The sequence below is a fragment of the Nannospalax galili genome, unplaced genomic scaffold (assembly GCF_000622305.1).
Source record: "Nannospalax galili isolate Female #2095 unplaced genomic scaffold, S.galili_v1.0 scaffold655, whole genome shotgun sequence".
NCBI lineage: Eukaryota > Metazoa > Chordata > Mammalia > Rodentia > Spalacidae > Nannospalax > Nannospalax galili.
In genome coordinates this window covers 911,133-936,311 of record NW_008337285.1, presented here as the reverse complement: position 1 = coordinate 936,311, position 25,179 = coordinate 911,133, and the positions used below count along the sequence as shown (strand labels likewise).

General features: G+C 37.7%; 1 protein-coding gene and 1 pseudogene across 1 annotated transcript in view; one reads left to right on the top strand and one right to left on the bottom strand.

Annotated features, from left to right (window-relative positions):
* Agbl4 (ATP/GTP binding protein like 4) overlaps positions 1 to 25,179 on the top strand; it is a 1,438,400-nt gene that overhangs the window by 590,952 nt on the left and 822,269 nt on the right. The window lies entirely within an intron of this gene.
* LOC108490822 lies at positions 23,914 to 24,048 on the bottom strand (annotated as a pseudogene).

Genomic DNA, 25,179 nt, shown 5'->3' with positions numbered 1-25,179 from the left:
AATTGAATTGAGTTTTTAACCTTTAAAAAAGATCTCCATTTCATTTTAAAATATACTGTTTCTTACAGAAAGATTCATTGTTTTTGCTAATAACACTTAGATGTTGGCGCATGTGTCTCTAATCTGTATGTATCTGATTATTTCTGGGCAGAGTCGGTTGCACTCGGCTCCTTGGCACCTGTGTATGGATAGAAAGTCATTGGGTAGATTTCAATGGTAATGTTTATCACCTCTATTAATTAACATGGTGTAAATTTTTATGCTTCCTCCTCAAATATAACTTATTTTTTAAGTTTGTTGATTTATTTTTCGTGTGTGTATATCACACAGAACATCCCAAACCATCTTATTCATCTATACACCCACTTCCCAGATGGCACCCTCCCATAGCCTCCTTCCCCCGACTAAAGTCTTTTTACACTGTCTTCCCTGCTACTGTCTGCTGTGTTGTCAGCACCCTCAGCCGTTCCCCAGCACTTGTCCATCCAGTGAATTTAGTCAGCCTATCTAGAGGTCTTTTTTTTAGTAAGGTCAGCTGTTTCTCATCTAGAAGCAAGCAGTTGCCAATATTCCTTTAGATAAGATTGGGGTCTGCTGTTCATTTTCCTAATTTTATGCTGGGTTACTATCTGGGAGTATCTTGGGCCACCCTGGTCAATAACTGAAAAGAAGGTATCTCCTGTCTGGCATTGTTTCTTGTTAGGTAACATTTAGTTATACATATGGACACTTGAAAAATTATATTGGCCCCTTTAATCTTTGGTTATACTTTCCATTTGGGTGTTTAAGGCCATACAGTTGGCCCAGATAAACCAATTTATTTTCACTCTTAAGGTTGTTTGAGGATCTGTTCCTCAGGGGTCACATGGGCTTGGGAGGAGCCCCTGGCTCCTTTCTTTTACCAGTTCCACCTATGTGAGGATAAGTCAAAGGTCCTGCTCGATCATGACCAGCTTCACTTGGAAGCATGGAGGAAATGAGTCTACTATGTGGACCCTCCTCTTTGTAGACTGGACAATGGTTCAAATCCATCTGGTGGGGTCTCCTCAGCCTCCTTGATCAAGAGGACAGGTGACTCACCACAGTTACAGGACATTTTGAGAGATGCTTATAGTCCCCTGGAACTAGTCAACCTAGGAGGGCAAGGAGCAAAACCTGTCCTTTATGTCCTTCTGTCTAAATTAGTATAGGCTTCAAAGTATGTCTATTAAACATCCAAGAATGTTAGTTCCACCAGACTGGAACTTTTAATTACCATGTGCCATGTAGATAAAGCTTGAGCAAAGTCCAATTGTTCTCAGATAAACCTTCCTAGACATATATTTCTGGATCCAGTATGTATAATTTGTCAGTAGGTTGTTGGACTAATATGGTTGCCTCTGGTTTTCAAAACTAGCTAGGCATTACTTATCTCTCACATTGTCTAACCCTTCCATCATGGTTTCCCCAATTAAGGTGCCCCCATTTTTCCCATTTCTCCCTTAATAATACCCATCTCCTATGGTCCTACCTCTCTTGAGCTCCTTCTTTCCCTTTATCCAGGGTTCCTTGTACAAACCTCCCTCCCCCCTCACTTAAACTAACCCAATTTTTATCCATATCTCCTTTATTAACACTTGTTTCCTACTGTTCTTCTCTTTTGGATTCTTTCTTTTCCTTTACTTCCCTGGTTCCTTTCCATTTTCCTGGTTCCTGTAGTAATGTCTGGATACATACTCGCTCATCAGGGTTTGGTTCTACGATCCATATATGAGGGAGAACATATGTTGTTTTTGCTTTTTGGGGTTTTTTTTTTTTTCTGAGTCTGTGTTACTTCACTTAGTATAACAGTTTCTAGTTCCATCCATTTACCTGCAAATTTCATGGTTTCATCTTTCTTTACTGCTGAGTAAAACTCTGTTGTATAAATGAACCACAATTTCATTATCCACTCATCAATTGAGGGACACTTAGATCGCTTCCATCTCTTAGCTATTGTGGAAAGAGCAGCAACAAACATGGATGTACTAATGTCTCTGCAGAAGGATGAGTTCTTTGGGTATATGCCAAGGAGTGGTATAACTGGGTCAAATGGTAGGTTCATTTGTAGTTTTTTTTAAGAGTTCCTCACACTACTTTTCACAGGGGTTGAACTAGTTTGCAGCCCCGCCAGCAGTGGATAAGCATTCCTTTTTCCCCCACATTGCTCTTCCACATTTGGTATCATTTGTTCTTTTGATCTTAGCCAGTCTGACTGGGGTAGGATGAAATATTAAAGTGGTTTTAATTTGCATTTCCCCAATTACTAACGATGTTGAACACCTTTTAAGATGCTTCTTAGCCGTCTACCACCTCCCTGTAATAGAAAAATATGAAAAGGATGACTCTCTAGATGCCTATTATCTGAGCTGTACATATTGTTTTGGAATGTTGGAAACACAGTCTTCTGCTTAGTATAACCAAAATTCTATTGTGAGAGAAGTTACAGACATATTTGGTAAAATTTTTGTCCTGTTTTCCTTTTATCATGGTATCTTTGGAAATATACTTGAAACTGGTTCTCTTCCACCTCATCCTCTTCCTCTGGTCAAGTTTAAGTACAGATTAAGTATAATACTAGGAAGACATTAGGAACTATAGTTTAGCCCAATGGGGCACATGCATCCCAGAATAGCTGTAAATGTAGCCAAACACATTTGTAGATGACAATGTTAAAAGGTAGGACACACATGGATAATTTTCTATGCTTTTTTTCTACTTTTTTGGTCGCTTTGTATAGAGGTTGAATCTTCATGGATGTTAAAGTTTGATTTCTTCTATCACTATACTGATGAGGGGAGGAGTTGGAATATTAGAAAATATCAGCAGAATGTATTTGCTAATATACGTTAGAATTAGCTCCATGAAAAAGGAGGGGTGGGGAGAAGAGAAGGGGGGGAGGAGGAGGAGAACAACAACAGTACATGCTTTGGCAAATGCTTTACTTCTGTGGTTACTACAATCACAGTTCTTCAAGGGAGATTTTAAATATCAGTATAGTACAGATGAAAAATTTGAGGCAAGGAAAAATTAAGTATTTTTTCAATATACTAAAAACTAAAGGGAGGAACCTATGATATTTCTATATTGCCTAACTGCCTTTTAACCTTTTTGATACTGCCCCCAACTTCTTATTTATTCATCCAACCAACATTTATTTAGTCCACCATAATGAGAGCTTTAAAGATAGAAACCAAGTATTAGTCATCTGTCACAGAGTAGGTGGTAAGCAAATACTTTTTGGATCGAACTGAATTCTTTAGGAGATTTTATGTGTAATGTGTCTGGCACTTGCTAAGTGTTCAATAAATACCATCTATTATTAATAAAATAGAAGACACTGTACAAATGCAAGGGATTGCTAATATTATTCTAGCTTTGATCCTTCTTCAATTTTAATGACTAGTGAGAAGATAGTCTCCAAATGTCTATATTTATAGAAAACTAGCAATTCATAAATATTGCATTGTGCTTTTATCTAAAAATTATACTTGGCAATTTTCTATAAATATTAGGCTGAAAAGCTCAGGTTTATGAAATGTAGGCATTTGGTAACAGTAATGAAAACTGCTTGTTAAAAGGTAAAAATATCTCTCTGATCATGTTTTATACTTTTGTGCATCAAAACAAATAAACAGATGTATTTTTCTCTCAATTTCTTCTTATAAGTGAGGTCTGAGCAAGAAGCAGGACTTTGCTGTGACTCTCTGAATCCTGTCCAAGTAGGCAATAATAGGACCCATCTTCTGAGTTAATAGACACATGTAGGTAAATACTTCAAGCCCAGTAAAAAAAAAAAATGTCACTATTATGTGCTCATGAATGCCTTAAAAGTGCATCATACATTTTCCCAGGTTCTCACACCTTTAATCCCAGCATTTAGGAGGCAGAGGCAGATAGATTTCTGTGAGTTCAAGGCCAGTCTGGTCTACATAGTGAGATCCTGAAGCTGGGGCTTCAGGGAGACCCTGTCTCAAAAAGACCAAAAAATTTTAAAAAGTACATCATACATTTTTCCAGGTTCTGTTTTAGGGTCATACACAGAAACAATTAACAATAATTGTCATCCCTGTATCCCAAGTGTTGGCTCTGGTCTCTCTCTCTCTCTCTCTCTCTCTCTCTCTCTCTCTCTCCCCCCCCCTCCTCCTCCTCCCCTCTCTGTCTCTCTCTCCCTCCCTCCTCCTCCTCCCCTCTGTCTCTCTCTCCCTCTCTCTCTCTCTCTCTCTCTCTCTCTCTCTCTCTCTCTCCCTCCTCCTCCCCCCCTCCCCCTTCTCTTCCCCTCTCCCTTCTATTTTCATCCCCCTTACCCTCTCTCAAAATCTTAGTCATAATTGCTTCATTTTGCTCCCCACTGCCATAGTCTATCTGTCAGATACTCTATCTCAAGGCTTTTGACAAGATTTGAAATGTTAATGAGTCCTTACATTTGTATTACAATACCTTAGAATTAAGTTAATGCCTATATTCACTGTTGGCAGTTACTCAGCAATAACCATTATCTATATCCAATTATTGAGCTTTTCCAGAGGTCTGAAACAGCTTCAAGTTTCAGAACTGACTTTGTTGCAGTTTATCAAGTGAGTTAGTCATAATATACCTTACAAATAAACTTGTTTATCCAATCTCTTTATTTTCCTACATAGAACTTAGATATGAAGCTGCTCAAAAGTGCTTCAATCTCCTTTTTTCCCAAGCCAGATATTTAGAAGTTTATTTATTTCTCAGGACTTACTTAACATCTTAATGTTCTGTGCATTGTGCTAATTGGGGTGCAGAATGGAAATGACTATTTCAAAGGGAACTTTCATAGAATTTTCATTAAATAATTTCTATAGGTTATAATAATTCCTCTAATTGCCAACATTTTATTCTGAGCATATTTTGTGTTCCTCTTGATGTTCTTTCTCTAAGATGTTGGTCCATCACTTTGGCTAGTTTCCTAGACTAGACTTTGTATCCCAGGAGCCAATATCTCAAATTTCCTAGAATTAGACAAAGAAATAGCCAAGACCATTTACTGTCAAATATTAGATTTTACTGGGTCAAGGAGTCTATGTCCATTTACAATTCTAGAGAATGACTTAATTCAAGCCTGACAAGCACTCATTAGAGTCCCATGATATCTTCTGCAGTGCTCTCCTAACACCAGTTTTACCAGGCCAAGGCACAGAGAGTAACTGATACTTTTCTTGCCTGGAATTTTACCACTGTAAGTTTAAATAACTACCAAATGTTATGGAAAAACTCTTACATCAGGATAAATGTAAAAGACCCTAAATTATCTGGATTTTTGTCTACAGAAAAAATGGACAGCAGTATTCCTTCACCTTTTCAAGGCAAAATAGTCTTCATGTTTTTCATGAGATAATAGAACTGATCCCAAGACCTTCCAGCTTTAGCTTAAACCTGGTACTCTGTTAGTTATAGAAAGCAAATGGACAAAAGACCCAATAAAGAAGCCATTATGCAAATATATGACCTGTCAAGACTCTCCCATTTTAAGGAGACAAAGTCAAAATATGTAGTAGGAAATGGCAATGCTAGAATACTTGGAACATTTCTTCATATTTCAGTTCACTATAATTAATTCTATTATACACTAGACCACTTAGGATTGTGGTTAGAGCTCTGTAGTACTAGTTTTTTAAAAGTCACAACTCAATATTTTTAACAGTGCCAAAACCAGGTTTATGGTGTGTAAACACTGCTGTAAACAAGAATTAGAAGATAGCTGAGAGCTGTACCTTGTCTATACAGAAGTTAGGGTAGGAACACTTATAGGACTTGTAAGGGGGTGCCAGGCAGGAGCACCATGACTCCGTGGTCATCCTAATGTATTCTACATGTGGAACTGATGGGAGCGGGGAGCACAAGAAGAGGAAAGAAGCATGGCTTTTGGATAATCTGAAATTGGCTTTTAACTGCAAACAGTGGCTTCTGCTTTATATTTTTATTGATGCTATAATCTAGATCCAGCAGTGATAAATATGAATCTGATCTGATTTTGTTTTTCAGTTTGTGAATTGTAAATAGATATACTATAAGGAACCCTTAGGGATGTATATAACGGGTGTTGTGGGATTGAAAACAAAGAAGAAATGGATACTATAAGGGCCCTATGGGTAAACATACTCTGTGAAGGTGATATTTCACCTTGACATGAAAGACCTGAACAAACTTAGTTAAAAGGAGTTCTAAGTGGAAGAAGTAACACGATGTACCGTGATGTCCCTCTATAACTGCCTGTAATTGAAAAGTAAATAATAGTACCTTCTCTTGGAGTTGTTATAAGAAACAGGTTGTGAAATGGATGTGTAAAAGCCATTTTAAAGTCTCAAATGTCTTATTAATGAAATGAATTCCCTGAATCTCTCTTGATTCACATAACACTATTTTTGAGCATTATTCTTTCCCTTCCTATTTCCAGCCTTCCTCCACTCTTTCTTTTTGTTAATAATTTATTACTGAATATATACAATAGGCCAAGAACCATGTAAGGCATTGACTCACAACAATGACTCGGGAAAATATAGTTTATAGTCTATTGTACTAAACACTGAATATGTAACTCTAATGAAAGTGATAACTACTGTAATGGGGGAGGGGGAATTCAGTATCCTGTAGAAATTATTCAGCATGCTGCATAACATTTAAGACTTAATCTAGGGCCAGCCCTTAATCTAGGGCTTAGTGGGGTAAAGAGTTTAATGAAAAAGCCTGATGACCTGAGTTCAATCCCAGGAACTCACATAAAAGTGGAAGGTGAGAATCAATTTTACAAAGCTGTCATCTGGCCTCCCTGCCCACAACATGGCATTGGTGTGCTTGTGTGGGTGTAACGATGTACACACACACACACACACACACACACACACACACACAAATAATAAAATAAAAAATTTAAAAAGACTTCCTTAGGAAGTATTATTCATGCTAATAACTGAAATATAAATAATGGATGATGTAGATGAACTAAAAGAATATACTGGAAGCTTAAAATTGAGAGAGAATATTATACTTTGATGTACAAAGGCCAATGTGATTGTAACATGAGAGTGGAAGGAAACAATATTTGGAGAATTACATAGGAGTGGAATTGAGGTAGCCTTTAGAGGAAAGCTAAGTTGTCTTGATTCTACTGGCAATGGAAGGAAATAGAAGAATTAAACAGAGAGAGGGCACAATCTGATTGGCATTTTAGAAAGATCAGTTTAGTGAATAAAGACTATCTTGGGGAAGAAGAAACTTATTTGAAGACTTTTCTAGTATCTTCAGCTATTGCTGATGATGGATTATGGTGGCAATCTTGAGGAAGAATGAGTGATTTAATCAGTTTAAATTTACAATTAACTACAGATGGAGAAAAAAGATAGGAAAAAAGTCCTAGCTAACTCCTAGTTTTCTAGAGTGGGAAAAAGAGAGAGAGAGATAATAATTTAGTGGAAATAGGGACTAAAGAAGTGAAGAGTTTTAGAATATTTGGTTGGATATCAGCGATAATAAGTGCTTGACTTTGGTAACATGGAAAACATTCCAACAGATATTATAGATAGACAGAAGAGGATATTGGCAAGATGATAAGGATGCTGTGGTGAGTATTCATGAGTCATCAGTGTAGGGATGATAACCAGAATGGTGGGGGCAGATGTGATCTCTCAGGATATCATGTGAAGTAAAGACATATAGATAGGGCTCTGAGGAATTCTACCATTTGATGGTTAGATAGAGGGAAACAAGCTCACAAAAGAGAAGTCTTACCTCTCAAGGTTGGTATCATAAAACTAAGAAGTCTTTCCTAAAAGGAGAGCATGACAATTATCAACTGCTATGAACAGGTCAAAAACACTGTCTGGTTTGAGCTGGTGTGGGTCCTGTGCATGCTCTCAGCATTGCTGTAAGTTCATTTGAGCAACTGCCCAGCTGCTTGGTAAACTCTGCTTCCTTGTTGTCCTCCACCACCCCTGACTCTTAGAGTCTTTCTGCCCCTCTTCTAGAGTGGTCCCTGAGCCCGGGGTGGCCAATGTTTGAAATAGGTGTCCCACATAAAAATATGATTGGTATATGATAGATATGTAATACACCTTTATTAAATGAATTAACTCACCATCCTTCTGTCAAAACTAGTAACTATTAATTTTTGTGATTTAGTTTTTCTTAGATGCAGTTTTTATGTAGTCACAATCAAATGTATAAACCACACAGTTGTGAGACAATTACATACTTCAGCCAAATGCCATAAAAAAATGTACCCATATTTCTGTACTATCCAGCATAGGACAAATGGAAACCTAAACTTCTACCTCCCTATACATACATGGTGATGGCAATGAAAATTAGGAAAGCAGGATTTTGGTATTTTGCTTCTTTCTTGGCAAATTTCCTCCCCCCACCCCCATATGTATGTACATGTTTGTGTGTATGTGCCTGTGGGGGCCAGAAGACAAACTCAGGTATCAGTATCTAACTATATACTTTTTTTTCCCAGTTCAGGTCTCTCATTGACCTAGAACTTGATGAGTGAGCTAGGCTTGCTGGCCGGTGAGCCCTAGGGGTCTCCCTGTCTCCTCCTCCTCCATAGTACAATTGAATGACTAGAGCAATAGAAGTTACCCAGGTTGAGCAATAGAAAAAGAACAGACTTTAAAAAAAAGATGAAGAACTTCAAGGACCTACGGAACTATAGTAGTTCTACTGTCTATGCCATTGATGTCACAGTGGCAGAGCAAAGAACCAAATGGAAAGAAAGTGTGTGTCAGCTACCATCTCCTTACACTTAGTAGGATACACAAACCTACAGATTTGAGAGTGAAAGTGAAGTCCAGGCAGGAACAAGCTACAATTCATAGGAAGAAATGCCATAGTCAAAGTTTGTTAAAAAGGTAAGGTCAAAGAACCCTGAAAACAGTGAAAGAAGGAATACCTAAGGCTCCATGTGAAAAACCAGAGAGGGCTGGTCAAGTGCCACAATGCTTTTCAAACGTTAAAAGCACTACCAATTCAGAATCCTGCATCCAGGTCTCCAAGAACTAAGAAGAGTCCCTTCCTATTGAGGCAGTTGGTGCACTCCTGACTAGCTAGAGTGAGTTACTCCCATCCCCCTGCTAAGGAACCAACCCTAGTCTGTCTGCTCCAGAACTCGGTAACTTCTCTGCTGGCTATTAAGAACAAGCCCATCCTGTTCCCATTACCTGTTCTTAGGCCTTGTCCCCTTCCTGCTAAGGCTGCTAGAAAGCACTTGACTAGCTGGGTAAGTTAGCCAGATACCACCATGCCAGGTCAACATTCCCCTGTCTTAGGAACAGTCTCAGTCTCTGGACTCCAGGGCTCATACCTTCTCTGCTTGGCGAGTTAGAACCGGCACAGTTGATCATCATCAACAGGACTTGGGCCAAGGCTCCAGACTAGCCTGCCTGGATCCATCCAATTTACTCAAAAACAAACAAACAAATAAAATAAAATAAAATAAAATAAAAAGAGAGAAATCTGAAGCACAGACAAACTTAACTGTTCATACCCAATCAAAAAGCAACTAAGCTTCATCAACAGTATAAACAGAATTTAAACTTCAGCTCAACAAAGGTAGGCTTGAATTTCAGATCAGACATACAACCAACAAAAGAAATCATTTAATCAGACCAGAACAAAAACAACACAACTTATATGAAAAAACAAAATAATTGGTTCATTCCAAACCTCAGTAGTCATATAGAAGTGTCCTCTAATCAGAATTACCTAGGATAACCAAGGACACCGGATGTGAAAGAACATTCATAAATATAATGAAAGAATTCAGTGAATATAAAGAACACACACACACACACACACACACACACACACACACACACAAGCTCAAAGAACTCAAAGAGGATAAGTATAAACTTCTGACTGAGAGTCAAGAAAATACAGATACACAGATAAAAAACTTAAACAGCAAAAGAAGCTCTAAAAGATTTCATGGGGATTAAACAACACACCCCTGAATGACAAGTCAAAAAAGAAATCAAGGAAGAAATAAAAGTATTTCTGGAACTAAATGAAATAATAACATAGCACAACAAAACCTCTGGGACACATTAAAATCAATCCTAAGAGGGAAGGTTATAGATTTATGCACCTACATTAAAAAAAAATTAGAAAGAACCCAAAAAATGACTTAATGGTACAACTCAAGAGAGGAATATGGAAAGACAAGAACAAACCAAACCCTAATCCAGCAGATGAGAAAAAATAATAAAAATCAGATTTTAAATCAATGAAAAAGAAGCAAAATAAACAATAGATTCACTCAGTGAATCTAAGAGCTGCTTCTTTGAAAAGATAACAAGATAGGCAGACCACATTTAGACAAACTAACCAAAAGACAGAAAGAGCAAATAAAAATCAACAAAACTAGAGGTGACAGGGGAAACATCACAACAGACTTAAAAAAAAGTATCTAGAAAACTATAAGGGCATACTTTGAAAACATACACTCCATCAGCTTTGAAAATCTGAAAGAAATAGACAAATTTTAAATTCATTGAAACCACCAAAGTTAAATGAAGAACAGATCAGCAGCTTAAACGGATCCATAATAAATAAGGAAATTGAAACAGTAACACAAAGCCTTCAGACTAAAATAAACCTAGGCCCAGATGGATTCACAGCAGAATTTTACCAGACCTTCAAAGACTATATACAATCAATACTACTTAAATTATTCAAAAAGATAGAAACAGAGAAAGAACTCCCAAACTCCTGCTCTAAAACCAGTATTACTCTAATGCCAAAATCAGGAAAAGACACAACAGAAATGAAAGCTATAGAACAGTATTCCTAATGAACAGAGATGCAAAAGTTCTCAGCAAAATAGTTCCAAATTTCATACACACACATGAAAAAGATCATTCACCATGATCAACTAGGCTTTATTCCATAGATGCAAGGATGGTTTCAATATACCTGTCAATAAATGTAATAAATCATATAAATGAACTTAAAGACAAAAATCACATGATCATCTTAATAGACCCAGAGAAGACATTTGACAAAATCCAACATACATTCATGATAAAAGTCCTAGAGGGAATTGCACTGGAGGGAACACATCTCAACATAATTAAGACAATAAACGACAAACCCAGAGCCAGTATTAACCTAAATGGAGAAAAAGTGGAAGCCTTCCCATTAGGAATAGGAAGAAGATGTGGTTGTACCTACTTCAACTCCTTTTCAATACAGAGCTTGAACTCCCAGCCAGAGTAACAAGAGACATGAGGAGCAGGGAGGAGGGGCTAGAGAAAAGGCTCAGCAATTAAGGCCACTGGTTGCTTTTCCAGAGGAACCAGGTTTGATCCCCAGAGCCCGCATGGCTGCTAACAACTGTTCACAACTCCAGGTCCAGGGGAGTGTGTATGTGTAGCTGAAGGCGATATTACAAAAGTCAAGTGCCATTTTACTATTGTATTCCCTTACATGTGTCCTCATATTTACACACAAGTGTACCTTTCACTCCTCATCAAAGAAGCTTCCTTTTGCAACAAACGGAGACTTTTACAGAGTTCCACACCTGACCAAACACTGAGAATAAGTGTTTGTGAGAGGCTTATCCCAAAATGACGCGTCTTCAGAGCAACTTCTATGTATAAGATGAATGCATCTTTCAACACTCATCAGAGAAGTTTCCTTGTGCAGCAGATGGTGATTAACACAGAAACCCACAACTGGCCAATGTGCAGAGAACCAGAGGACACAAATCAGACATATAGGCCGTATTCTATATATAATAGAATACATTAAATTGGGCAGGGGGCTGTAAGGAGAGGCACAGATAGGGGAATGGATCTAAATGCCATCAAATTGTATTCTTTGAAAAAAAAAATCAGAAAAATTCATTAAAAAAAATTCTGTTCCATTGATCTACGGGTCTATTTTTGTGCCAGTACCATGCTGTCTTTATGACTATAGTTCTGTAATATAGTTTGTAATTTGGTATAGTAATGCCCCCAACATTGCTCTTTTTGCTCAAGGTTGCTTTGGCTATCAGAGGCCTCTTGTGTTTCCATATGAATTTTAGGATTTTACTTTCTAATTCTGTGAAGACTGTCATGGGAATTTTGTTAGCATTGCATTGAATCTATAAATGGCTTTTGGTAGGATGGCCATTTTCACAATATTAATTCTTCCAATTCATGAACATGGGAGGTCCTTCCATCTTCTGGTATCTTCCTCAACCTCTTTCTTTAAAAATTTAGAATTTTCATTCAATAGGAAGACCCAAATATGAATACATGCAATTTCAGCTACCTGATATTTGACAAAAGGGCCAAGAACACAGAATGGAGGAAAGACAGTATCTTCAGCAAATGATGCTGGCAAAACTAGATCTCCACCTGTGGAAGAATGAAACTAGATCCTTATCTTTCTGGTTAAAGACCTCAAAGTGAAGCCTGAAACTCTGAAACTGTTAGAAGAAAACATTGGTAATGACCTGCGAGATATAGGTATAGGAACGGATTTTCTAAACCAGATATCAGTTTCTCAGGAGTTAAGGTCAAAAATCAACAAATGAGACCTCATTAAACTAAAAAGCAAACGAATAAAAGATGGGCTAAGGGTCTGAACAGAGAGTTCTCAAAAGAAGAAATAAAGATGGATAAGAAGCATCTTAAAAGATGTTCAACATCATTAGTAATTATGGAAATGGAAATTAAAACCACTTTAAGATCTCATCTTAACCCAGTCAGACTTGCTAAGATCAAGAGAACAAATGATACCAAATGTTGGAGAGGATGTAGGGAAAGGTGAACACTCATCCACTGCTGGTGGGGCTGCAAACTGGTTCAACCCCTGAGGAAAGCAGTGTGGAGAACTTAAAAAAAAAATTAGCCTACCATTTGACCCAGTTATACCACTTCTTGGCATATACCCAAAGGACTCATCCTATTGTAGAGACACTTGTACAACCATGTTTGTTGCTGCTCTTTTCACAATAGCTAAGAGATGGAACAACCTAAGTGTCCTTCAAGTGGATAATGAAAATGTTGTACATTGACACAATGGAGTTCTACTCAGCTGTAAAGAAAGATGAAACCATGAAATATGCAGGTAAATGGATGGAACTAGAAATTGTCATGCTAAGTGAAATAACACAGACTCAGAAAAACAAATGACATATGTTCTCGCTCATATGTGGATCTTAGCACCAAAGCCTTTTAAGTGAGTATGTACCCAGATATAACTGCAGGATCCAGAATAATGAAAAGGAAGGGAGGCAAATAGAAAGAAAGAACCTTAGAGAGAAGAACAGTAGGAGACAGGTGCTACTAAGGGAGAAATGGATAAAATGTGGTAGTTTAAATGGGAGGGGCTTAAGGGTTATACAAGGAAACTTGGGGATAGAAGGGAAGAAGCAGCTCAAGAGAGAGCTGGTATTATCAAGGAAGAAATGGGGAAAATGAGGATACTTTAAATGGGGAAACCATGGTGGAAGCATTAGACAGTGAAAGAGAGGAGAGATAAATAATGCCTAGTTAGTTTAAAAAAACACCAAAGGGAATCATATTAGTCCAACAACCTAATGACATATATATTTATCTGTACATGAGTTCATGTATATAGCTAAAGGCTACATACCAAGAAGTGATGCCAGACAGGAGAAACCTTCGAGTTGTTGGCCAGGGTGCTCCAAGAGACTCCCAAAATTACGCAGGCTATTGCCACAGCCTTTGGTGTCCTCCAGTAACATGAAGGTAAAAACCTACTGCTGAAGACAGAACATACTTCAGTCACAGGATTTGGAGCAATAGAGCTGCAACTGACCTCAAACCACTTTCCCTGAAGGCTAGTTCATAGCTTTGGAGAACGTTGTGAAGGTGCCAAGGGCAAACATCAATCAATGGTCCAACACCAGCTTCAAGACCAAATAATCACATCAATGGCCAGCACAGCACAGCACATGACATTAGTACAGTAGTGGCACTTTTATCTTAGGGGTAATCAACAGCTACCTAATAGGACTAAAAGCCCACACAATGGGAGGAAACTCAAGTGTGGTACTGTAAATGTAACCAAATACACATGACTGGAATGGTCATAGATCTTAAAGAAAACCCTAAGACTGTCACATCCCTAGAGTAATGTGATTTCTTACTGTGTAAAAAATATGTATCCTTATATTTACAGACAAATATCCCAGTCACCACTCATCAAAGAAGCTCTTTTTGCACCAGCTGGGGACTATTACCAAGTGCCACACTGGTCACACATGGACATTGTCTGTGAATTGCCCAGGCCTAAGTGACACATCTACAATGCAACTTCTACACCTAAGGTTCATGGAACATAGAACAGGGGTAAAGAAGAGGACACTAATGAATCTCTCATTTCTCATTATTGAAGCTCCCTCATTCAGCAGAGGGCCAGGAACACAAAAAGTCACAAATGGCCAAAGCATAGAGCTCAAGAGTCTGCTGAATGCTGGTCCTTGGACAGGAATCCTTTATTAAACTCCACCTACCCAAGGCTCAGGGACCATAGCAGAAGAGGGAGCAGAAAGATTGTAAGAGCCAGGGAGGAGGTACATGACCATATGAAAACAGAGTCCTACAAGTTCCTGGGACCCTGCTCATATGATTCTATGGCAATGGTGTCAGCATACCTAAGTCCCATACAAACTCAGGCAGACAAAAACCCAGCAAAGAACTGGGAAAATGAACAGCAAACCCCAATCTTATCTGAAGAATATGAAGAAGAACTGATCTTCCTAAAACAAGGGACTCTAGATAGGATGACAAGACCTCAGTGGATGGACTTGCACTGGAAAACATCTGAGGACACTGACTTGACACAGAGGGGCCTTAACAGGGATCACAGAGTATATGGGCTCCAGTTGGGGGGCTATGGGAGGGGTGCTGGTGGAGACGGGAGTATAAAGAAGATTAAGATTGATTGAGATGTTCTGTATGACATACACAAAAACTCAATTAGAAATATTAAAAATAAATTTAAGAAAAGAAAATTTCCCATACTGAAGGACATTTGGGGACACAAATCAGACTCTGTAAGGTTGTATTATATATGAGAGTACATTTAATTGGGTGGGGGCAGTGGGGAATAGAAGAGGGGCTCTAAATACCATAAACCTATATTGTATGAAAGTCACATATTAATAAAAAAGAAGAAACTCAAAAATCCACTAAAAAATTTCTAAAAACCAAGAAAAAAATCAAGACATTCTACATGAAAGAAAGCCTAGTGAGTTTATTTCCAGTAGGCTGATTCTGAAAGAATGACTCTATGAAGTTCTTAATATGGAAAAGATAAAGGACTCAGAATATCAGGAAGAAATAGCAGAAAGAGTTAATATGTGGGCAATTACAATAGCATATTTTTTCTTCATTTTCAAAATATGTTTGATGTTAAAACAAAAATTTCTGGCATTTGTCTGATACAGTTCTTAACATATGGCAGAGTAAATTTTAACACAATTATACATCAAAAGAAAAAGGACTGAAAAATGTTTCTGCGCCTCACATAAACTGGAAAATGTGAACACCAATGACTGATAATATAATAGCAACGTGACAGTGCTATAATTTGAATCTAAAATGAACTGCAAAGGTGTTTGTGTTTAAGGTCCTGATTCATAACTCTGCAAAAGTCCAACTGTGGGAACTCTGAGTAGTGTGTAAGGAGGGGCTTTTAATCTGGGTGCATTTTCTTTCTCTTTTCCCTATTTTTCTGTTAGGTAAATAGCTTTTCACTGTCAGTCATTCCTGCCATTGCCATTTGACATTCCCACAGAGGCTTAAAAGTAAAGGGTCTCCCTGATACTAGACTGAGAAAACCTCCAAAACCATCAGTCAAAGTCAAACTTCTTTTTCTAAATTGATTATCTCAGATATTTGTTACCTTACAGAAAGCACACGAGCACAAATAGGATGGTGAAGGACAAGGGAGCAGGAGTGACCATAAGGGAGCATCTGAAAGATTGTTGTTTTGAGGGGACGATTATGTACCTTGGTTGTCATTGTGGTTACATGTGACAAAAAGAACTGTGCACATACATTGCACTAATGCAAGCTCCCTAGTTTAGGAATTGGTACATAGAAAAGGGCAGACTTAGGAAAACTTTAGGATGACTGGGTGAATGGTATACGCCACTCTGCACTGATTTATACATTCATAAGAATCAATGTCATCTCCAAATTTCTGGAACTTCCATTATTTCTTTTAACCTAATTTCTTCACAGTAACTGCCCCAGAATATTTAAAAACTGACAAAAATCTCAGAACAATCTATGACTTCCAGCAACTAAATCACAGGTTAAAAAAAAAAGAAGACTTTAAAAAATTTGTCACAAAAGCTCTAGAAAGCAGGAAAGTCAGAGGTTATTGTTAGCATTTCTGTTGTACAGTTACGAAAGTCAAGAGTGAGATAAGTGCCTTACAACTAGTCAGGGGGCAGAAGCTGGAGTATGTTCTCTCTGTGTGCCCCTGACCCATATTGGTTCCATTATTTATTTTAATTTCTAGGATCATTGTCATGAGTGTGTATGTCAGAAACATATACAGACATCTTTGTGCCTTTCCATAATGTAAGAATTTATTGAATACCATAAAATCATGATCTACATCAATTTCATTGGTTATAATTCGTGAAGTAATACTGATTTCACAAGCATGGCCATTAACAATCACAGATTCCTTTATTCAAGTCTTTTTTAATTTTTTATTTATTTTTATTTTTGTATATGAATGTTTTGCCTGTATGAATGTAAGTGCACTCATGTTGGGCAATGATTGTGGAGGTAAGAAGAGGGCTTTGAATCTCCTGGAACTGGAGTTAGACAGTTGTTAGTTGTCATGTGGGTGCCAAGAACCAAACCGAGGTCCTCTGCAAGAGCAGCCAGTGCTCTTAACTACTGAGCATCTCTCTAGCCCCCTATTCAAGTCTTAATACTTTCAAATCAAATATTGAATTTCAGATAGTGATATATGTTACAGAATGACATTGAAAGGATTAAAGAGGGTACAGGATTCAAAGAGGCTGAATAATATTATATTATACAGGTGTAATATTTTATTTATTCATGTGTCTACTGGTAAGTATGGATAATGCTGATAGGAACTTCTGTGTACAAGTTTTTACATAAAAATATCTTTTCATTATACACTAGGAATAGAATTGCTGAATTGTGTGGTAATTTTATTTAACCCTTTGAGGAACTACTATGCTTTTATTTCTGAGTGGCTACAACATTTTATATTCCCATCAGCAGTATATAAAGCTGTCTCTTTTTGATTCTTGTATTTTGTACCCTGTTTTGATTGACTGATAGAGAGAGAAAGAGAGAGAGAAAGAATACTTTATGTGAGAGGGGATGAATAACAACATGTGCACATGTGAGCACTCTGTGTGCCTTTCATTTTTCTGTATGAATAGCTGAACATGTGCCTCTTTCACATCACGACTCAGGTACTTTAGTTTCCACTTCTCCCAGTGAAAATCTTCTCGGCTTACCTGAGACTTATTTTGCTTGCTGGTAGTCTGTAGCTAAGAAAATAATCTGGCAGCTGCCAAGTATGGCCTGGTGGGCAGTCTCAGGGTCTTTCAGATAGAGAAAAGATGGTATCACAAGGGAAAGCTGCCTAGGGCAATGTTCAGTCTTCAATTCAATCTGCTAAATCTCCTAAGAGGGTTATTAAGCTTAATTTTATAGAGGATTTGGAAGACGATGAACTCCTTACCCAGCAATTCCCTTTGTTTACATGATCTCTCTTTCTAGAACCTATTTCTGGAAACCTGGTTCTACCACTCACTTATTGTACAAATGAGCAACTTATATAATTTTTCTGAGTTTCTGTTTCCTCAGATACAAAACAGAGCTAATAATATGCATCTTAAAATTTTACAGTAAAAATGAGAGCTATCTGACTCATCAAAATCTTATAACTATAACAGTGACTGTCTTGGGCTGGGGATAGAGTTCTAGTAGCATGCTTGAACTTCATTGATAGACAGTCAACCCAGCATGCATGAAGACCTGTTTCAATCCCCAGCACTGAAAAATAAAAGGAGAATTACTATTAATTTCTGTCATTTGTCATGAAATCCTACATTGTCTCTAAAGTTTAATGCATTTCCATGAGAGTATGCTTTCTTTTGTCTTTTCAATGTATTCCCAGATCTTTAATTATAAAAAATAACTTAATAAGGATACTTGAGTCATAAAAATACTTTTTCTCTTTGGCTTGAGATCAAGTATATCAGAAACAATAAAAATGATTACACTAGAACTAGAATATTCTTTGCTTTAATTTTAAGGAACACGAAAAAAGAAAAAAGACCACAAAAAACCTAAACTCATCAAGTAGTGCATTATAAAATTCCAAACATTTTAAGAAGAAATAACTGAAACAGAAATGATTATCTCCCACTCACTGTAGTGAAGAGGCAATTAAAACCAATGTTTGTGAGAATATTATTTTATTTCAATATTTCCATTATATTTACTCAAATTTCATGATGAATATAGTTCTTTAGTGCAACTGAAACCCCAAGATAGAATTTAAAAAGAGAAAATTGTGAAAGATAAAGGCAGCTGTTTCTTTTTAGAGTGGAAAATAGTTTTCCTGACAAAAACAGTGACGATGCAACATTAATGCAGGGTATATATGTAGTGTTGAGTGAATCAACCCTGATAGAGTCTCTGCAGGCTCTGTACTTTGTCAAATTTCTCTTTCCAAACTGGATAGTATAAAAAAAATCTTTATACAATGCTTCTTAGATGGCATGTGGGTGTATTTGGAAAGTGATAGGAGAGTGAGGGTAAGAGAAGAAAGTAACATCTTTAAAGTTCTTACAAAACACCACAGAATTTCAGAAATTGAAGGCAACTTAAGGACCACCTTGTCCAAACTTTCTCTGAACAAAAGAAAAAAATAGGATTAGAGGATTAGGATTAGTCGTTTGTTCAGCAACATAGAACATGATGAACAGAAGTGTCTGAAACTTGCTTACTCAGCCAAAGCCAATAATCCTTAATTGACCTACTACAAGAGTGGCTTCATGGCTAAACTGGAGGAGATGTTAAGACAGACCCAAGTGTGAATGCAGGTGCTGTGGCCTGAAAGCAATGTGCCTCTGCCAGTGTTGATAAATATCTCTATCTCTTAGTTTGCTTTTAAAAATGATTGTTTAGTTTTTGCTTGGGTAAGATGAAGTGATACAAGGTGGGTTGGGTCTCTCCACTCAGAAGTTGATATTCCCTCTTCCTATCCACGTGCTTTTAGTTTAGATTTTATTTTTTCCATGACCATCCTTGGCTAGATCTCAGTTTCCACCCTCTCTGCAGCCCAAGTCTTCCTGAGCCTAATGCTGTGAGAGCCAGCCCCAGCCAAGGTTGTGTCAGAGCTGGTTACTTATTCTTTACTGTTCAGGACTTTTGTATCCGTGTTAAAGCTGAAGCAGCCTTCAAAGATCAGGAACCAAACACTGTCAAGTCCTTCTTTGAATTTGAAAGAGGATGTTTATTCTCATCAGTGGAATTTTATAGGCAGCTGATTCCCATTGACCAAAGCACAAGGTGGGAGGGGATTGTTGTAGGTTTTATAGGACCAGTTATAAAGAGACCATACACAGCTGTGAAGTCTAAGTTAAGGTGTCCTTGGGCCCTTTCCCTAGAGCTGCTTGCTTGAACAGAACAAAGAAACTGTTTCAGCTTGGATGTGGCTGGCTGGTAACTGTGAAGCAAGGAAAGCAGAAAAACATCCTGGCAGGAGGAGTGGGTTGTCTGGCTTTTCTGAAGCTGTAGCACTCCGTTAGGCTCAAGATGGGGATGTAGCTGACTGTTATCAGTGGGGCTGGAGTGAGATAGCTGTCTCAGGGAACTTCTGGTTTCTATGAGTAATAGACTTCTATAATTTACTTTTTAAATTTATATCTGTTGTAATTGTCTGTCTCCTGTTATGATAAATGCTTTATGAATGTAGGATTTTTAATTGCTTATTGATATAGCCCAAGAGCCTAAAACAGTATATGCCATGTAATAAGTATTCATTAAATATTTGTTGTATGATTATAATACATCTTTAAAGACTATCTCCTTTACCTCCTCAATGCTGGATATCTTATACATGTAAAGATTAGTAACATATTTCTCTTACGCTTTAGCAATTATCAGGCTAAGGTATAAGCCATTCATGTTCTAATTCAAGCTATGTTCACAGAACTGCATAAGAAAGTGTGAAGGAAAGGTTATGAAGGAAAGTAATATAAATTTAAATTCTTCCTCACTGTTAGAGCAATGGGGTATAAGGAAGGCATAAGGAGTAGTTAATACATGACATAAATTGCAGAAGCGATGAGCTCTTCAAGACATAATGAGCTTCAACTTCTAACAACATCATAAGTTAGAATAAAGGTATGCTTTATTATGAGATCACGGTAATGATGAATGTTAGGTTCATGGCAAGGCCCATATAAAATCAGGGGTTTTGATAAGAGATTAGAATTCAGTTTAATGTTGGTACGATGTTTAATTTTTTTTTTAATTTTTAAAAATGATTTATTTAATAACAACATACTTAGAAGAAGCATATCATTACAACACAATTGACATATTCAATAACGTTTTCCTGAAGTAGGATGCATCTCTTTCAAATTTGGCTGTAAATTTTTAGGCTTACAGTTGAATTATTACAGTTATACAATATTGTACTCAGTATAAACCCTATAAGACATAAATTAAATGATGTTTTAACCTTTAAAAAGATCTCCATTTCATTATTAAAAATTAAAATTTCATATAGAAAAATTCATTTTAATGCAATTAACATTAAGATGTTTGCACATGCATTTCTAATCTACAAGTTATTTTTATATCCAGTGTAGGAGTCTCCAACCCAGCACTGTGATCTCCTAGCACCCTTTTCCTTCACAGTACCTACCACTGCATCACATGCCATTGGGGCATTTTCATAGCACCTCTCACTGAGGTCAGCTTGTGGCTGAAGCAAAGCAGGGGCCCAGGATGATCGTCATTCTAAGGAATCAAGGGAATCACATCATGATTATATGATTTTTTGGGGGGGCATCCCTTTTTAAAGAACTTTGACCATTACCTGTAGCTTTAGAGGCATAATGTTAAAAGAAAGTAAGCATATTGAAAATTATTTTTTCCCTATAACTTTTATAAACTTAAAATTCCTTATTTGTAAAGTTGAAACACTACCTTTTAACCATCTGAATGTACTTGTGGAAGACCTAAGAGACAAAGCAGAGGAAAAGAGGGGGAAGCCCATGCTTATTCAGCATCTGCTCAGTCTGAAGCAAATTCCACCGATGATGTTAGTGCTCATCTTGAGAGGATGGCATTAGGGTTAATAGTTTATGCATGAAGAACTCGAGACACATGAGGATAGTGCTCTGGTGGCACCCAGATATACCAGAACGGCGAGCGGGGAGGCAGGGGGGTGGGGGGTGGGGTGGAAGGGTGAATGAGGCTTAGGGAGTCCCGGCGCGGAGCGCTGCGCTATAGACTTACCCCAAGAGGCCTGAGGATAATAGTGACGATGTTTAATTTTTGTGAATATTTCATTGTGTTGTAGTTTACATTTTTTTCTGAAAGGATATTACTATTTAGTCCAGATTTACCTTGAAGTCACAATTCTCCAGCCTCAGTCACCTGAGTGCTAGGCAAAACCATGTCCAGCTTTGAGTTTTGTTTGTAAATGTATCCCAAAGGTCCAAGAGTTAAAGGTAAGGTCTCTATTGTAAGATAGTAGAAACTCTGGGTCATGGGAGCATGTAGAAATTTCTTAGGTCATTGCGAACATGCCTCTGAAGAAGACTGACTCTTTTTTTCCCTGTCTGACTATAATGTGAGTGGTTTTGTTCTGCCATATACTGATATGCTGTTACCATGAAGTGCTACCATGCCTCTGGCCCAAAACAATGAAGCCAAGAAATCATAGACTACAGTCTCAAAAATTATGAGGCCCAAATACTTTTCTTTGTAACTTTATTTTTGTCAGATATTTCATTATAGTGACATCAAACTGAATACCATGTAAATCACATATTTCCATAGATTTTTAGGAGGGTCTGTGACTTCAAACATTTCATAATATGCTAAATAATCTAAGAAAGTCTACAGGATTGAGGCATAAAGTTTCTTACTTCATGCTATAGGATGCTTTCTGCTCTAAGGCAAGGCAATGCCAATCTGTGAGCTATTTGGATAAATCAACTCTTGCTTTGAAAAAAGAAAGCATATAATCACTGATTAGAGCTTTCCCTAAGAAACCTTATTGTGGCAGAATGAAGCATGGCTTATTAGAATGGCTGGGGAGTTCATTAAGAGGCTATTGCTATAGCTCAGGTGGGAAAGATGAAGGTTTGAGCCAGAAATGTGACTGTAGGGATAGCAAGGAGGAAAAAGATTTAGCCACCCTATCTACATATAATTTTTGGCTGCCTGCTATATACCAAGGTATATATAGATGTGTTCATTATATCTACACATCGTTTTGGGATGTCTGCTACATATCAGGTGCTATTTTTTGTCCAGAAGATGAAACAGTGAGAAAAATGAGTTGTTTTCTTCATTAAAATAAAATGGGTAGTATAACAGACTGAGAAATATTATTTCCATAACCCCCAAAGTAAATGTACATTTACAAAATGTCTTAAGTACTACTGCTAAGGTATTATTGTTTCTGTCTTTCCAAAATTCATATGCTAAGATCTGATCACTAAGGTGATACTAGGATGTGAGGCCTTTGGAGAGTTACTTATGTTATGGTGGGATCCTCATGAATTAGAGTACTGCCTTCATTAAAGAGACACTATAGAGCTGCTTGTATCTTCTACCATACACTTAATAAGTGGCTTCAGTGATCCAGGGAATGAGAATTTACTAGGCACCAAATCTGTCAGCATTAAACTGATCTTGGTCTTCTCAGCCTCCAAAACTCTGAGAAATAAATTTCTGTTGTTTATAATATACCTAGTAAGAGCATTTTATTATGGTATTTCACATATACTTAGCAGTTATAAAGGGTATGTACATGTTTCAAAATCAGAAATTTTAATTTAAGGAAGGATTTAGTGAGAGAAAAGGGCCAATAAAGAGTTTGGGGAGACTATTGTGATTTCTGTGTGTGTGTATGTGTGTATGTGTGTGTGTGTGTGTGCATGTTTGTGTGTAGAATGTATGTACAATGTGTGTGCAGATATACATGCATGTGCATGTGGAGACCAGAGGCCATCCTTGAATGTTGTTCCCCAGAATGCCATCCACTTCATATTTTGAGACAGAGTTTCTCACTGGGACCTGGAGAGATCACCCATAAGGCTAGCTGACTAGCCAGTGAGCCCTAGAGTTCATCCTGTTTCTACATCTCCTGCTGGTTTTGCAAGTATGTATGCCATGTCCAGCTTTTCATGTGGGTGCTAGACCAGAGGCTGAATTCAGGTCCTTATGCTTTACGTGGAAGCACATTACTAACATCTATGGCCCCAGCCTCACCTGTTGTTTTCTTCAGCGTTATAGTAGAAGGTAGAGCTATTGACAGAGACATGGTAAAAGAACAGGTAATACTGAAAGAGAAGCAAATTTGAGATTAGGCAAGGATATGGTGTGCACATTTTTTTTTTGCCACAGCTGTGTTTTATTTTCATTAATCATACAAATAATTCTCTATAACATCCCAGGGCAAACCAGTGAAATTTGGCAGTCCGACTGGGACGGGCGTCCCCCTTCAGAAACCGGCAGGCTGGTGGCATTTCTCAGAGTGTCAGGGTTCACAGTGCAGCTTATGGCATCCATCTTGCAGGTGGCTCTTCCTCCACATACAAGGGGGTCTCAGAGATCATGGGGGTGGGGTGAGGAAATCCTCCAGTCCAGGCTTTTAGGAAATTTCATTCTGCTTTTCCTACTCAGTGGTCTCTTTGGTTGGCAGGGTGCTCTTTTCCTGCCTCTTGGTTTTCTTCAGCTTGACCTTATCGAAGCTAGCGATTTCTCACATGTCCGGCTTCTCTGCCATATTCTTACAACAGTTTGTAGAGTCTGGCTGTGAGCCCGTGCTCCTGGTGCTCCCGCAGCAAGAGACTGGTGTGTACATTTTTACAAAAGAGTCCATGAAGTATTCGGATGAAAGAGTCCAGCTGCCATTTGGAGCTATAATCTAGATATCAGGAGAAATATCAAGGAAAGATATTAAGATTTATTATTACTAAGACATGAATGATGGTTCTACCCATCTCCAGAGATACAATGTGAGAAAAGACTTCTGCTTTCCATAGGAAATCCAACAAACATAATTAAAGATCAGACCATTAAATATTCAACATAATTTGTATCAGATAAAAGAAGTTTTGTATAATTTCCCAATATTAATATTTTTTACACCTCGATCCTTTCATTATCATAAACATTTATTCTAGCTAACTCTTTTATGTGTTTGGATTTGGCAGCTTTTTGATTTTCTGTATCTGATATCACTGCATGTTAAGGCTGGAAATGTGACTAGATTGAAGATCTTTGTCATAAGTAGACGACTTTTACTTATTCGTCCATTGCCCAAAAGTTCTGAGAAATAGAGTAGGGACTCCACTAACACTTAGACCTGGGTTTCTCAGCTCCTCTGGTTTCCCAGTAAGACAAATGTGCTACTTTATTTCTCTAAGCATTGGCTTTCTTGTCTCTAAACTACAGTTAAGGTCATCATAGGATTTAAAAAGAGAAAACAGCAGTAATAACAACCATAACAAAGTTATCAATAGGGAGCCTAGCAATTTGGAAGTACTTAGTGACTCTAGTTCTCAAGATGACCACTATATTTATCCTGAGCCTTTCATCAGTTTCCCAGAGACACGGGCTCTGGATTGGTTGGCAACAAGCTGAAGGACTCTCTGGCACAGAATCAGACACAGATTGTTCTTGTGTTATTTTAATTGCATAATAAAGAGAAACTGAGTCTTGGTATTTGTTATGGTTAGTGTTAATTGGAAGGCAGCTGTGATGGCTAATCCTGGGTGTCGACTTGATTGGATCTGGGATTAACTGAAATGAAAGAGATCTTCTTGATTGGATCATCTAAATCCGGCAGACACACCCTAAATGTGGGCGTTACCTTCTGATGGCAGCCGGTATAAAAGACCAAGGCAGAGGAGAA